Raw genomic sequence first — 17,266 nt, forward strand, 5'->3', positions numbered from 1 at the left:
GATGATATACAGATGTCTATAGGAACATAACTCATTCTTTTTTGACTGCTTTCTTGAATCTTCTTATATGAATAAATAACTGACCAGCATATTTTAAGAGGCTATAAAGTATAATTTAAAATAATATAAACATATTCAGACTTTCTTAGGCTCCGTGTTTCGTAACTATGGCTATTGTTACTAATACTAATATCTGAAAATGGAACTTAAATCATACCAAAAATATTCAAATAAATTTTTAAATAGCTTATTCAAAAGTATTCTAACTGTTTGATATTTACAGATGACTATTATTTATAGAGACAAAATTAAAGTAATGAAAAGTATTTGATTTTATATACAAAATAATAATCTAATTGAAAAAGAAAAATTAATATTTAACTCAAGACTAGAATGGAAACCATATTATGTTGCTGATACTGACATTAAGTACAGTACCTACTGCATCAAAATAACATATTAAAATAATAGTCGGTTCCGAGTTCGTGCTTAACCGTCACAGTGCTGCTTGCAGGTTTTAGTGTTTTCGTGTGTTTAACATCTAAATACTGATCAGTTTCCCGTAGAAAGTCCGCAGAGGAGACTGTCCGTGTGTTACACCATTAGCTCATAAACCAACCAAAGTGTTGATCAGTTCAATACTGTTTAATTACTCTAACATCGTATTAAACATAATAGAACCGAAATACGTAACAAGCCATATTTGTTTTTCAGTTTACTTTAGTATAATATATTAAAATCAAAACTTTAAGTGGCTCCCAAAAAATTCAGGGCTCATCAATATAAACGTTGGTAGCTTTATAAGAATTCATGTGACAGTAATATGTGCTATTTTTTGTGTACGGTTTATATAGACACACTTAAAGTTAATTTGTGTAATTTAATGGAGAAGATTTATCAATTATAAGCTGTATCTATATTAATTTATACACCTAAACTTGAACTTTATCTTTAAATTAAAACACATTTTTTAAACTTAATGGGGCTTTGGAGTTGGAAGCAACTTCGTAGCGAAAGGAGTTGAAATCAGTAAAAATGGGGCCGACTCTGGTCACACTATCAGGTAAGTTCAGCGTTGCTCAGACAGAAATAAGAACAATCTTAATTGGTTTAACCTTTCATTTTTATTGGTTTGTAGGCAACTGAAACTAATCTTCCATCTTACTTTCCTGGCTTCTTGTGTATATAACACGGTAAAGTATTGTAATCGTATCAACTTTGACCTTCCGAGATTTTTTGCCAATTTCGACGATTTCAACCCAGAAAAGCCAAAAGAAATTCCTACAATGAGTTGCATGTGTTGTGTGTCTCATGCCATCTTTTATGAGATTTTGTTGTGAAAACAATGTTTTTATATTATGACAAAAAGCTTAATTTTGAGGGTAGTGATTGGTTTTATAAAAATATCGTAAATGCTAATAACGAGTAACCTTCGTTAAGTCCGATCTCTCTCGAGATCGCCCACTATTTCCCACCTCCTCCATCTTTATCATCATCAATGTCCCTCATAATCATGTTACCGTGCCAAATTTCGTGTCATCTTTAATTCATCCTGTGATATTAAATGAAATAGACGCCAACATTCGCGCTCACATGCCACATACATCCACAGATATCTTCCCGTTAATAATATTTTCAATTTGTTTCTTTTATAAAACTCATTCCTACTTTCAAAATTAAGGTTATTGCCATTACAGAAGTATAAAACAAAATTTAAAAAGCTAGGAACAAAGGACTACTGCATAGCAGTGTTTTCCAACCTATTTGGTCATGTGACACACACAATACGGAAGTATTCAAAAATACTTTGCTGGAAAAATCAAAGGTTTGCATATATTATGAAATAATATACATTTGCAATAATACAATTTTAATGACTACGTAAACATTTATTTGAGAATAATAATCCATTTATACTTGTACAATACCTATACTACTTATACGATTTTAAAATTACACGACACCTCTAAGCGATACTGTGGTTGAAAAACATTGCTGTATAGGTTAGTGCAATTTGATCTCCAAACTTTTTTGATGGCGTACCCCTACGACAAAAATAATTATAAGTTGTACCCTATATAATATAATATAAATCATTTTGATTAAGTAACACAAAATAAAAACGTTGTGTTTTGACCGGTGCTGCATACCTGTTATTAGATGTTTAAAAATCTGTCGTTTTGGGGTACTCGCATATATATTAGGACAAGGAATTGGAAGGAATGTCGAGTCTAAATGAATCTCATTCGTCTGTAAAAAAAACTTTTCAAATAAATTAGAAAAATGTACATATAAAATCTGTTTAGGAAATAAATTACTGAGAAAAAGTTGCGAAATTTTCACTATAAATATATAATTTCTGCTAAATTTCCCGCTACCCACAATTTGAATTTTTCCCGTATATGATCGCAAGTGATGTGAGCTTACTTCATCGGGAGGATGACTGTAAGATTAGACAGACCGCAAACAGGACACACACACAATATTTTGAAGGAAAACTTTGACTTAACCCAAGTATCACTTTGATTACCCCTGGGGTACGCGGACCCCACTATGAAGACCATTAGATTAGTGTATACAAAATTAAATGTTTATATTTAAGATTTACAAGAATATTCCAGAAAAATTGTTTTTAGAATTTTCTTGTAAAATTTTGATGTAATTATCGTCCTGGCTATTTACTATTGGTTTTATTAATGGTAATTAAAAGAATTTTGTTTTTTTCTTATCGAAGTTAAATATAAGCAAATTCTTAAACCCGGTAGTTATCCTTATATCAAGTAATCGCACGAGTATTAGAAATGTATGAGCCACTAAAAAGTTATTTATCTATAGAGAAGCCTCCAGTTGTGCTTAAATCATTCTTTGAAACCCATTAAATGAAGCATATCTAATGTTCGTACATTCATTAGCATATAAAACAAAATTATAGTTATATATATAGTTTTCACCAAAGTTTTTTAAAAATGGAAAAAGAATCTAATAGTGTTTAGAGAAACAATGTCTATTTTGGAAGAAGTTTCTGATATTTTAAGCGTTAGGTTTTTTTTTTTTTTAACTCTTTCCGCCCTGTGGGCACTAAGAGGGCCTCTTTTAGTAGGCCCATTATGGGTTCGGCCAGGCCCACAATGGGGCGACCGGGTGGTGAGGGACGGGGCCCGACATATCCGAACGGACCACCTCCCGAGAAATTTTTGGGGATTATTCGACCCGTTCGAATTCGATCCCGGGTCCCCCAGAGCGGTAGGCTGCCACCTTTACCGCTCGGCCATCCGGCCGTCTTAAACGTTAGGTTAGAAACAAATTTTCTCCCATTGACAAGTGCAGAATTTTCTCCAATTCTGTATTTTCCTTCAGAATTTTAATCACTGTCAATACCAAAATATAAACAGAAATTGTTTAATTATGTATCAAACTGGACTTGAATATTTAAATCATTGGACTGTTCAATTTTTGCAATTCAAAGTTTTTATTGGATGTCACATACAAAAATCCCTGTCTGGGAAGATGTTATGGAAAGTACTGTATCGAATATCTAAATGAAAGAAATATTGCAGTTGACTCAGTTGAATTTATGATTATTTTCTTGTCCCTTCTATTGAACTTCTATGAGAGTCGTCTGCTTTCTAAGGACCAACATGGCGGATGAGCATACCTGGGTTATCTAGCGCCTTAGTACAAACTATGGCATAGAAGAGTTTATTGGCGAAATGACGAAAATCGGACATTAAGATGTTTTACTTATAGTTTTGTGCTATCATCACCCGCTGTAATATTTTTATTGGCAACGAATTAGTATCGCTGAGAATATTTTATACATTTTGAGTAAATAATTTAATGTATAATCAATATTATGAAATCACGTCGATTCAAATAGCCCGAGAAGAATTATTCGTATAGTCCCATAGGTTTCGAAATTAATTCAACGCAAATTGTATCGCTAATTTGAAAAGATTTTACTAATTGCTTTGTTGTTTGTCGTAGTAGTTTCTACAGAATTCGCGACAAATAGAGTTTGGGTTATATCTAAAAAGTTATAAGGAGTAAGTACTATAATGCAATCGCTTACTATTATGTGACAATGTTTTTAGAACTAGACATGCTTCGGCTACTTCTAGGAGAATGTATGGAAATCGAAGAATAGATAACGAAGAATAAATTCTCTGGTTCTGTGTGGATATGACTCTACAAATAATCTCATTCATAATAGCGGTCAATCTGCGCAAACCGGATATGCAGTAGACGGTTTTTGATCCAAATGGCCCCTTAATTCAAAAAGTCCTATCTTACTCAACATTTATCCGTTTATATATATATAAATGACGCTGACTGTTACTTTGTCTGAAAGAAGTCCTCATTTTATTTGATTCTTTAAAGTTTTATTTTCATTTGAATAAACTATAAAAATGGAAAGAATCAATTGTCTCTCTGCCATTTGGCACTAAGAGGATTTTTTCGAGCCATCGTGGGTTCGGCCGGGCGGTTAATGATAGATGAGGACATGTCTGTCCTCATCTATCATTAACGGACCACCTCCCGAAAAATTTCTGTGATTTCGACCAGTCCGGATCAGTGCCGTAACTAGGGCGGTGCCAGCGGTGCCCAGGCACAGGGCATAGACCCTCGGGGGGCGTAGAAATGTCCTGGACCAAGTTTTATATCATAGTTTTGGGGCGTAGTTACAGAAGCTCGCACCGGGCGCATAAAAGACTAGTTACGACGCTGGTCCGGATTCAATCCCGGGTTCCTCAGAGCGGTAGTCCGAAATTTTTACGCTTCGGTCTTTTGGTCGGCTAACAATCGATAAATAAAAATTTCGAAAACTTCCTTCGAACATACGATTTCTTTCATCACATTTTTGTTGAAATAATTAAAATTTTCGGATAAATCAAATAAAATTACTGGATCGTTAATATTAGCATTAATATTTGTTGTATAAAAAAAAAATAAATAAATATAATAATGATAGGATATTCTGCAACTTGAACACTAACTATATGGTGTATTTACTCGGACACATGGCAAATTTCATCACTAATTTTTCTTCAGTTGATTTTCTTCGAAGAAAAATTAGTGATGAAATTTGCCATGTGTCCGAGTAAATACACCATATAGTTAGTGTTCAAGTTGCAGAATAAGCACCGGCACGGTTTCATAAATACAGTCAAACCTGTTTTTATGCGCTCCTTTTATGTGCGATTTTTATTTGTGCGATTTTTTTAATGCGAATTTTTAATTTGTGCGGTATAGTTGGCGACTAGTCTCGTGCGATTCGTCATGTCTCACGTTGACTTATTATAGCTAAATAAACTTATTATAGCATAAATGCACTTATTATAGTAATATTATTGCATGAATATGCGAAAAATGAAATAATTTACTTTTTAAGTCAACAAAACACCACTTGGACAAAAATATGTAAAACAGACGATAGACCAGACGATGCAGTCAAGTGCTGACATCTGTTGTCAATAAATTCTATTTCGTACGGTTTTGAGTTATTTTCTATGTGAGACTTTTTTTATGCGGTCCCTGTTGACCGCATAAAAAATTATTTTTTTAATTGTGTTGCGAAAACTATTATTTACAGCCATTCGTGAAGTTTCGTGAGATTTTTTTAATGCGTTTTTTTTAATGCGGTCCCTATCCCCCGCATAAAAACAGGTTTGACTGTACTACAATGATAGGATATGTGAATATGTTTTCTGAAATTATTTTCGCAGTTTATTATTATCATTTTATTTTCCGGATGTTTAAAATACGAATACATTTCTAAATGATTATATCGAATAATTTGTTTATTCATACTAAGAAAATTGTTTTAAAAATTTCAAAAATTTATTATTGAAGTTTATGTATATATATAATTTGAAAATCATGATGATGAATAATTTTTGCAAATAATAATTATAAGTCAAATATTAGGCATGACATTTATTAAATTAATTATATTTAGTATTAATTGCATATACAGTATATATAATCAGCTTAATTGTTTGTCTTAAACATTCTTACATTATTAAATAAAATGAAAACTATTCTTGTTGACTTAGAACTGTCATGGTGGATCAGTAATGAGATCACTGTTAAGAATTCTTCCATTATCACGATAGGATCTATCGTGATAATGGCAGAAACCATGAAATTCAATTAAGAATCTTATGGTTTCTCAAGCGTAAATTATAGATTGTTTCAGTGGCGTAGCTACATATTCAGCGCCCTGGAGCAAGTAGAATCGGTGCGCCTCTTGTCCCTCGGAAGAGGTCTCGCGCAATTTATTTTGAAAATTTAATTTTAAAACATATATTTAATTATTTTGATTTAAAACCTTACTTAACAATTCATTTGAGATTCGAGGCATTTCGACAATAAGATATTCAATTCAATAAATACAAATATAATTCTTTAAGTACAGAGTACCTAATAATATTTACTATATTGTTTTTTTTTTCTTTTAATTCTTTCCGCCCTGTGGACAATAAGACGGCCTCTTTCAGTAATCCAAGTCCACAATGGAACAGCCGAGTGGTGAAGGACAGGGCCCGACATATCCGGACGGATCACCCACCGAAAAATTTCTGGGGATTTTTCGACTCGTCTGGATCCAGAGTTTCCCAAAGCGTTAAGTTGCCACCTTGACCGCTCAGCCATCCGGCCTTTTTATTACATAGTATATAAACTGTATTGACAAAATATATGCAAGTTTAGTTTCGTAACAAATACATATTAATACATAAAAACTTCAGGACTGTTGTTTTCGTGCTTTTTCGTTTGAAAATCGGTCAATCACCTTCTCCAGATCAAGTTGATAAGTTATTGTTTCTTCAATTTCTATAGCAGAGCTAAGACGGTATTGTGACATGCTGCTTTTTAAATAAGTTTTAATTAATTTTAGTTTTGAAAAACTTCGTTTTGCTGTTGCTGTCGTCTCCCATAAAGTTAAAAAAAAAAATGTAGCATGCTACAATAATGTCAGAAAACCTATTGAGGCTGCGATGTGAATTAAAAGTACAGTCAAACCTGTTTTTATGCGCTCTTTTTATTTGTGCGATTTTTTTAATGCGAATTTTTAATTTGTGCGGTATAGTTGGCGACTAGTCTCGTGCGATTCGTCATGTCTTACGTTGACTTATTATAGCTAAATAAACTTATTATAGCATAAATGCACTTATTATAGTAATATTATTGCATGAATATGCGAAAAATGAAATAATTTACTTTTTAAGTCAACAAAACACCACCTGGACAAAAATATGTAAAACAGACGATAGACCAGACGATGCAGTCAAGTGCTGACATCTGTTGTCAATAAATTCTATTTCGTACGGTTTTGAGTTATTTTCTATGTGAGACTTTTTTTATGCGGTCCCTGTTGACCGCATAAAAAAAATATTTTTTAATTGTGTTGCAAAAACTATTATTTACAGCCATTCGTGAAGTTTCGTGAGATTTTTTTTAATGCGTTTTTTTTAATGCGGTCCCTATCCCCCGCATAAAAACAGGTTTGACTGTAGTTCGGCAACTTCGATTATAGAAGTAATTTTTTCTACCTGACTATATAAACACTTGGGTGTCCCTTATTTTTCGAATATTTTTTTTTCTAACGCATAGGGCCTAGTTTTGTTTATTTTACCCTTAAATACTCCCACAATAAATTTCAGCTCATTTTGATTAAATCAATATTATGACCATACAAATAATTTTGGGTCTTTGCAGAATTATCCTTTTTAATTGTCCAATCAGAGACAGATGGTAACAACTTAAAACCGACAAATGACATTAAAAAATACATAGAATACAATTGACGCCGACCTTTTCTTTGATATTTATCAGGTATGGAAACTCTCCATATGTGATAAAGATCCACCAATTTCTTGACACAGTTAGGTATAGATTTTTAGGTATTCTAGCTTTTTCCCAAAATATGATACACTCGCGTATTACAAGATTTACGCTTTCACTCACAGTTAGTTTAACTTCGCGAATGTTAAAAAACAAAACTGCGAGTACTTGCCGATTTGACGGTAATTTTGCACCCGTGATTTGGTGGTTTATCTCTCCGACTAAGAAAATATGTTTTTTAGTGCTTTGTAATTCCACTGACATCTTCGAAAAAACTATATTTGTTAATAGCCCGACAAATTGTGTTACAATGGCAAACAAAGCGAATACGTGCCACTTCTCTAGCACCATATGATGGGCGGCCGGATGGCCGAGCGGTCAAGGTTCGCAGCCTGCCGCCCTGGGGGACCCGGAATCGAATCCGGACGGGTCGAAAAATCCCCAGGAATTTTTCGGGAGGTGGTGCATCCGGATACGTCGGTCCCCGTCCCTCACCACCCGGCCGCCCCATTGTGGGCCTGGCCGAACTCATAATGGGCTTGCTATAAGAGGCCCTCTTAGTGCCCACAGGGCGGAAAGAGTTACAAAAAAAAAAAAAGCACCATATGATAGAAATGATTCGATGCAAGTCGGCACGGGTTCTAGTGATCAAAATGAGCTGAAATTTATTGTGGGAGTATTTAAGGGTGAAATAAACAAAACTAGGCCCTATGCGTTAGAAAAAAAATATTCGAAAAGTAAGGGACATCCTAATAAACACATTTTAAATCGAAGTAGTTGAGGTCCAAAACTAGGTAAAATATCACAGGGATATGCCGATTCTAAAAATTCTGATCCTTCCAGATCATTTTTATCAGATGACGCGACAAGATATGCAGATAATAAGCACTTAAAAAGCGTAAATAATTGTCGAACGGATTCAAATCTAATAGTTAATTGATTAACTATTACATCCAAAATTTTTTTACAAATGTTTTTACAAATTTTTATTTCGCCCTTTCTAATTTGGCGCCCTCATGACGCGTGCGCCTGGAGCATTTTGCTCCAACTGCTCCACGATAGCTACGCCTCTGGATTGTTTTAACACAGCGGTTCCCAACCTTTTTCTGACCAGGGACCACTTTGATTTCGTTGTTAGCAGGGACAACAATGTTTTTTTTTTTTTTTTTTTTTTTTTTTAACTCTTTCCGCCCTGTGGGCACTAAGAGGGCCTCTTTTAGTAGGCCCATTATGGGTTCGGCCAGGCCCACAATGGGGCGACCGGGTGGTGAGGGACGGGGCCCGACATATCCGAACGGACCACCCACCGAAAAATTCCTGGGGATTATTCGACCCGTTCGGATGCGATCCCGGGTCCCCCAGAGCGGTAGGCTGCCACTTTTACCGCTCGGCCATCCGGCCGTCGGGACAACAAGGTTTAAGAAAAATAAACTGTGTCAATCTAAAAATAAACTTTAATCAAAACTTTTAACATAAGTAATCGTTAAACTCAAGAGTAACATGCTTTAGCAGTACTATTATAATACCTCGTAGAAAACATAACATTTTTATTAAAAATTAAATTCAGTTTGTATCAATGTGGGAATAACAATTTAAAATGAATAAAAGTTTTAAATCTTTCGCGGACCATATTTTAGCTCTTGCGGACCACTGGGGGTCCGCGGACCAGTGGTTGGGAACCGCTGTTTTAATAGGATACGGCAATGGAACACGTTGGCGATCTGCCAAGGATGCCTCCCGAGATGACTTTCTATGGGAAATTGGCTCCTACTTAGGTATTATATACGTGAAGAAAACCGGAAAAATTTCACGTGGTTAGCCCGTTGGTCAGGTGCAAACTCATTACTAGTGTTCAGTGGTTTTATTCACCCGCCGATTGTTGTTGGGAGATTATCCAACATTGAGGTGTTAAGTGTTCATTTGTAAGGGTTGACAGGAAGTTAGGGTCTCACTCCTACCACCTGAAGATCCAAATGAATTATCACAGCTGTTTCCATCCAGGTCTAGTAGCCCACGCAATGCAGTGTTATAACCGACAGCGAATGGTAAATCAAGGATTAACAAACACACTTTGTTAATTTACAAAAACTATACTTTTATTCGCTACACTACAGGGTTCTTTTACACTGGATCCCAACGTGTAGGCGGTGAAATTACAAAGTCCAGAATACATAAACTAAAACTACTAATATTACAAGGGGTCCTTATCTATCTTAAACCTACTTACAGACTATAAGAATGGAAGAAAGAGAGAATATACGTACAGAAAAAAGGGGAAGGTGAAAATACCCGGGATTTTTGCTCTGAGTGCTCCGTGACGCTGGGCGGGGTTACTGATGCCTCTTATCATCTGTTTCGGTAGGTACCTCTTGTTCACTGTGTCGATAATCCACTCAAATCCGTCCAATAAGATTGGCAGTTCATCAGGAAGTTCTTTGTCTACTTTAACACTAGATCTTCTCCGTCTCGACCTCACTCGTCGAGCTTCAACCTCTCTCCTATGTCGTTCCAACTTACAACCCGTGCTCCACGACCTTTCTTGTCGAGAGCCGAGATCCCTTCTCACTTTTTTTCTTCTTTTCCTCTCCTCTCTGTTTTTTTATTACGTTGTTTTTAACAACGCTGTTTTTCATCGGAGGCATCACTCCCCATCAGGTGGTAAAACAATTAGATAGTAAAATGATTAAGAAGGAAGTTTTTCTTTTTTTCTTTTCTTTTCTTTTCTTTTTTTTCCTTTTTTTTTCTTTTTTTTGTGTCAACAGGAAAGGGAGAGAAACAAAAAAAATCTTAAACCTAACTTAAATTTATAAATTTATAAAAAACAAAATATACATTAATATGGCCAACGGCCACAGCAGAACCGTATAGGAAATAAGCATTGTATTCCCAGTCAAAATTCTGAAGATCGGCAGCACCCTAACTTCCTATATAGTTTTAACGTGGGTTCAATTCTGTTTTTTCGATCTGAGAAATTTTCCGGAACGGGAACTGAAGTGAAGTCGCGCAGCCATTTGTCGATTTCTCAAGGGGTATTCCGATCGAGTTTAGTTTGGATGCTCTTCTTCATGAACATCAGCTTAATTAGGATTGCACGAGACAAAAAACAGGAAAATAAAATTGTTACCGAAGTACCGAGGACGTCATATTAAGACTTCTGGGACGGAGGGTTGTTCGCGTCTTCTTTCTATTATTAGGGCCTATATATTTGATATTAAACTGCTGTTATCCTGCGAGCTTTGAATAAACCTAAAATTTATATCATTTGTATCCTTAACATTTTTAAACAAATAGAATAGATTTCACTATTTTTTAATAGCCTATATTCAACATCCTAAACAAGAAAATGAATTACAGTAATAGAGTATAATTAATTATTAGATAATAATATAACAAGCACCGTAAAGCCCGACGAGTATATATAAACATCCAACGATCGCCTAAATCAGGGATAGCCAACCTTTTTATACCTATTGCCCACTTTTGTATCTTTGTTGGTAGTAAAATTTTCTAACCTCCCACCAGTTCTGCAATAACTTAATTTAGCGCAACTGCAAAGTACAGTACTTGTAATTTTTGAGAGAAGGTTTAGTAAAAATAGGTAGTTAAATTTATCTTTTTATTCTTTGCTTATGTTTTTAATACACAGACAATTTTTTGCCAGTGCGCCATATGTTTTTATACGCCAAAGTGAAAAAAGTAGCCAAATCTGGCAAGTCTGGGCCCACCCAAGGTCCTAGAACTTTGGGGCCCACTACGAAACAAGCTCAGCTTTAGTGATGGCCGCTGTTACACTCTGCCTTGTTACGCTCACTAGAGTGCAGTAGAACTTGAGTCATGGATGCGCGATGATGACGGAAAGTAGCTTCAGCATCGGACAAAAGCCCTACCGCCCACCACGAAAGCTCGAATCGCCCACTAGTGGGCAGTAGGGACCAGGTTGACCACCACCGGCCTAAATGATCGGGCTACAATTTGGCAATTGCAGCCCGATCATTTAGGCGATCGTTGGATGTTGATAATCATTAATTCACCATTTTTTTTTATTCCGAGAAAGCATATTAAAAAATACACATTTTAAGTTTTTTATCTTAAGATTTATTTCTAATACAGGAAACAAAGAGTTTCTGCAGTTTAATTTATCTTCGTATTCTAAAAAGACAGCCAAAAACTCTTGATTCACTTTACTAAAAATAAAATCTTAAGACAAGTTCAACCGCATAGTTTTAAATCATTCTTTTGATATCGATGTCTCTAAAGTATCTTCAAAAAATAAATTTCGAGTGTCTTAATTTTACAGAAAATTTCTAAATAATATTTTATCGTTCATTTATGATTTATTCATAATTATAATACAATTGTGACAATTTTATAAAAATACGTAATTTAAATTAAACTTAAGACATTTCATTTGATACGTAGTTTATAACGTGAATGTCGTAATGCGATATTTTAAGAAATTCTTAATATATAATTAATATCCCCGTATTAAATTTTGAAATTTTCGTATGAAAAATGATTTAATGGTATTTTTTGAAAAAAACGTATTTAAATTTAATCGAGTTTAGAATTACCTCGTTGCGTACAAAATGCGTCTGTGATCATGTGATCAGATATTAGCGCCAATGCGACTATAGCGGCAAAAAACACAATCTGTCTTTCTCGCTCTCTTAGAGGTGTGCTGGTGTGAATACAGCTTTCCAGGTAAGACCGAAGTTATAAAAAAAAAGATTAGATATTCTATGAAACGCCCGAATATATTTAAATAATGTTAATTCGAATATGTCGTATCCTTATTTTGGAGGATACGTAAGAATTCTTTGTGTCAGAGGTAGCCGATTAAAAAGAATGCTTTTGTTCTGAAGATGCTAGGCCTAACGGTATTGGATTTTTGTGTTGAAGATCAATGCTTTATGTTCCTTTTCAAATTGATAGTTGATTCTCCCAATGAGTTATCTGACTCTGAAGTAATTTATTCCTTTGAAAATGATATTCACCATTATTCATGATTCTATTCGTTAAGTTGAATAAATCTGTGTTCTGTGGTAAGAAAGTGTTGCAGATTTATTCCATTTTGTTATCCTACATATTGCTTCCAGTTGTCTGGTTGTCTCTATTATAAGATTAGGTAAAAAGTTTAATGGTCGTGTTTATACTAATTTAGATATCATTCTAAAGTTTTATAAGAATGTATATGAAAGTCTGGAAAATTTTGAAACTTTTTTTATAGTGAATCATTGAGTTAGAAGTAATATTACATATTATGTAGTAATGCAGAGTTGTCGACAATAGTGTGTGGGCAGTTGCGAGTGAAATGTAAAAGCTTTTCAAGACAACTGTTCAAATCTGTTGTTTTTCTAACTGCTCTTTAGTTTTATAAGTAATTCTATTCTATAAGAAAATAAAGCACAAAAATTGCATGTGTATCTGTTTGGATGGCATAAATATTGTTTGTAAAATGAATTTTTATAAAAATGTGTTTTTTCCTCAATTGCTAGAATTATGAAAATTTTAATAGAGAATCTAAAAGTTTGATGCTTTATGAATACTTTTATAATTTAATATAATTAAAAGTATTTACGGTGTGTATGTGTTAAATGCACACGCATGTATGTAGGGATTGCACTGCATAGTGCCAAAATTGCCACTTGGTGATATTTTTATTAAAGTGGCAATAAAAACATAATACTGGCGATGGCGAGTGGTGACAAAAATCCTAGTCTGCTCATTTTGATGATCAGTGTGAAATTGAATCGCAAAGCACGCTTTGGGAACAACTGCAGAATGTCTAACTCCCATGCACCACGCCTAGTCATTTTGTGATGTCATGCAGCGAATTTGAGCAGAGAAGTGAGAATTGATGTCGAGAACCGAAAGCTGCACCACTGCCCAGGTTTCTGGATTGGACATTTTTTATTGACTGATAGAAAATTTGGGGAGTTTTTTTGGAGTGACCTTTTTTTATTTTAATCGTTTTTTAGGAGACGAAAACAAAAATTTTTATATAACAGAACATGTGAAATACTGTTTAAATGTGTGATCAAACATGTTATTTGGAATTATTCCTTAAAAAGTTATTCAAAAATTATTTCTATTGCTAATGAGGAGAGGGCTGGATGTTTGGATCTCCGATTCAAATGAAACTTGGTGGGCATGTAGCATTAAATGCTCCTTGTAACAGTTGGACCCCAGTTAAGCATTTCCAAAAATTGGGCCTCTGAAAATTGAGTGTTTAGCTTACCTGAGTGGATAAGGCACGAGGCACATGCTAGACGACAGGTTTGAACCTTTGGAACTTTAGTTCAGTTTTTTTATGTATAACTATCATTTTACTTTATCATTAGCATTATTATTTGGTACCATTATTATCCCTCACATTTAAAGCTTATAAAACGAGATTAAAAATTGTGACATTTCCTGTTTAGCGAAAACAAGTCTCTGTATATTTAACTCGTATATAGTTACATACAACTTTTATTTCTTCACATTTTATGGTGTATATGTATATTAGGGTGTCCCTTATTTTGATGTAAATTTTTTTTTGTCAAAAGGTGTGTCCACTTCCTAAATTTTTTGCATTTGGTCAGAATTACTCAAATATGAAGTTTCGTCTTGTTAGGATGAATCCCTGCCGACTTTGTGCAAGAAACTTGAATACAAGGAATAATTGACATGGAGAATATGCGCTTCCTGCCTAAATCAGATGGCACTACGGTAAAGTGCCCTCTTGTAGTGGAAATTTGAAAAATGTAATTACAAACATGCACGTACATAGGTGCAATGAACATGGTTTTAAGAAATAATTTTATTTCCTGTCACTTTTGAGGACCTTTTCTTTTTTTTGTAGAAAATCCATTAGAACAAGGAAAAATTAAAATTAACAGGCTATTTTCATTATGTTACTCAAAATATTTAAAAATATACAACTTTTGGTATGTGTTCCACAAATGCATGTATATAAATCTGCTAACAAATTCCATTACAAGTAAGTTGCCCAGAGGAAAGTTAATCATCTATTATGTTTCTTTTGATCATTTTTTAAAAATGTAATTAAAATTTAATTTTATAAAAATGTATGTTTTATTTTAATAAAAACAATTCAAAAATTTTAAAAATCTCTCTAATGTTTATTGCAAAAGAAAAAGTACTGTACATGCAAGACTTGCTGTTATCAATGTAGGACATAAGAGAACTGATAAAAGAATCAACATAAACATATCAACTTAATGGCAGTGTATTATTTTCAGCTTAATGACCAATGGAAAATGATTAATGCCTTTTGCTCAAACAGGGGAGGACTTCTTAGTAGATGGAAACATGCAGCATGTCCTTTTTTTATTAGTGAAGAATAAAAAAAATAGAATCAAGAACAAATTTACCACAAGCTTGGAATAAACTAGCAACTTTAAAAAAGGAATACATACAAGCAACAGGGCTTAGCCACATTTTGGGAATAAGAAAAGGATACATAAAAACAAACCAACGCAACCGCAGCTGATTCAAATAGAGTATACTGATAGAAAACTTGTCAGATGAAGAGTGCATTGTCCAGATGTGCTGTTCTCTAGATGGAATTATCAGAGATAATGACAGATATTTTTGTTTATTGGAAATAAATTGTCCATCAACACTTAAGGGGGCCATGCACGTTAAGAAAATCCTTTGAGGAATAACTGTGCAGGCCTGGCCTTGAGGAAATTCAGAATTTCCTATCGCCCCCCACACGAGGAGGAAAATCTGTTAGTCAGTCGGCCATGGCATCTGATCACGACATACTGGCTGCTCTTGGATGTTTATTGGCAACAAATTGTATTAAAACTCGCGGGGGAAAACATGTGCGTAGAAGTCTGTGTGTAAAGAGTAGTAGTGGTGGTTTAGGTAGCACTGATCACAAAATTAATTTTTCAAGAGAAATCTTGGGCTATAGATTCTGTTAAAAAGCATCAATTACCAGCAAAAGATCAATGGCAAGTCGATTTTACTATAAAAAAAAATTCATGGGTTAAATTTTATAGACAAAAAACCATTGGATATAACTAGCTGGATCAAACAGTAATTTACAAAACTTATTAAATTATTTCTCAACGTATAAAGAATTATTTTTATTTAAAGGTGGATAGATAGGAAAAAAAAGTCTTTTTAAAAACGAGCTACAGTTATTTAGACATCAAACTTCTTGGGTTTCCAAGATCAGATAATATTAAAAAGAATTGTTATTACCACAAATATTTTAAAAAGCATTGTTCTTTTTGCAATATTCTATCTTACAAACAATTCTTAATTGAACAAAAAATAGATATTTTCAAAATCAATGTCTTGTATAGGTATTAAATAAGTAACAAATATAATTTAAATAATTATTGTATTAAACTATTTCCCTTTTACTTTGTCTTATTGTTAAAATATTTCAAATTGTCATGTTTTAATTTAGTCCAATATTAGAACAAAAAAAAAGAAAAAAAATAGCAAATATATATTAATAATTCTCAACCACATCCAATATTAGTACAAATTGTAAAAATTATTATTGCAAATTAATTTTATAATTTAATAATTAAAAAGAATTTATTAAACTTTGTCTTATTGTTAAAATATTATTTTAAATTGTCATGTTTTAATATACAGTGAGTGGCCAAATTATTATACTCAAACAAAAATTTGTCACTATCTGTGAAAGTGGTGGCTCGTAATCTCAAAGCAATTTTCCCTATTGAAATTAATTGAAATGCCATTAATCCGTTCCAGCTCCCAAAACACCACCTCAGTTGTTTTTGTTAAGTGTTTTTGAATAAGAAAAATGTATTTACAAGAAGAAACATTTGTTTATAAATAACAAATACATATTCTATAAAAACATAATAAAAGAAAAAGTGAAGTGCTTACAGAAGCGCTTAATTTTTGTCACTGGTCTTCACTTTTTTCGTCACGCTTTGCTCATTTTCACCTGCAGATCGTTTAAAAAAACTGTCCAAGGAGGTTTGTTTCTTCCTCTCTTTCAGGATATTGCGGAAATGAGTTAGGCAAGTTTCGTTGAACAACTCCGATGCACGACCAGTTGCAACTTTTTCGGGGTGATTTTTATCCACGAACTCCACAACTTTCTCCCACATTTCCAAGATATCCTTTATATCTCTTGTAGAGATAACCTCCTCCATCTCTGGCTTCTCTTCAGAACTAATTTTTCGTTGAACCATCGTATGCTGCTGCGAATGTAGATCGTGTAACTCCTCGGTTGTCAGCTCCTGAGACTGTTCCTCGACGAGTTCGTTCACATCTCTCTTATCCACCTCCAGACCCATAGATTTTCCCAGAGAAACAATCTCCTCTACCACTGACACTTCAGGTTCCAATCCTTTGAAGGCTCTTTCAGCTACAGCCTCAGGTCACAGCTTCTTCCATGCAGAGGTTAAGGTCCTCGTTGTAACAC

At 34.0% G+C, this 17,266-nt stretch overlaps 1 protein-coding gene across 3 annotated transcripts in view; it reads left to right on the top strand.

The window, feature by feature from the left end:
- Positions 1-12,423: 12,423 nt before the first annotated feature.
- The window catches only part of LOC136968921 (nucleosome assembly protein 1-like 1-B), a 63,996-nt gene continuing 59,153 nt past the window's right edge, over positions 12,424-17,266 (top strand). For 2 of the 3 annotated variants that reach the window (XM_067263024.1, XM_067263079.1), the window contains exon 1: positions 12,432-12,543. The gene's annotated coding sequence lies outside the window, so the exon portion shown is untranslated. Of the gene's footprint in view, positions 12,544-17,266 lie in introns of all 3 variants that reach the window. The other variant, XM_067263150.1, reaches the window with a different exon arrangement.

Source organism: Centruroides vittatus, unplaced genomic scaffold, assembly GCF_030686945.1.
Source record: "Centruroides vittatus isolate TY-2023 unplaced genomic scaffold, ASM3068694v2 contig_10, whole genome shotgun sequence".
Classification (NCBI taxonomy): domain Eukaryota; kingdom Metazoa; phylum Arthropoda; class Arachnida; order Scorpiones; family Buthidae; genus Centruroides; species Centruroides vittatus.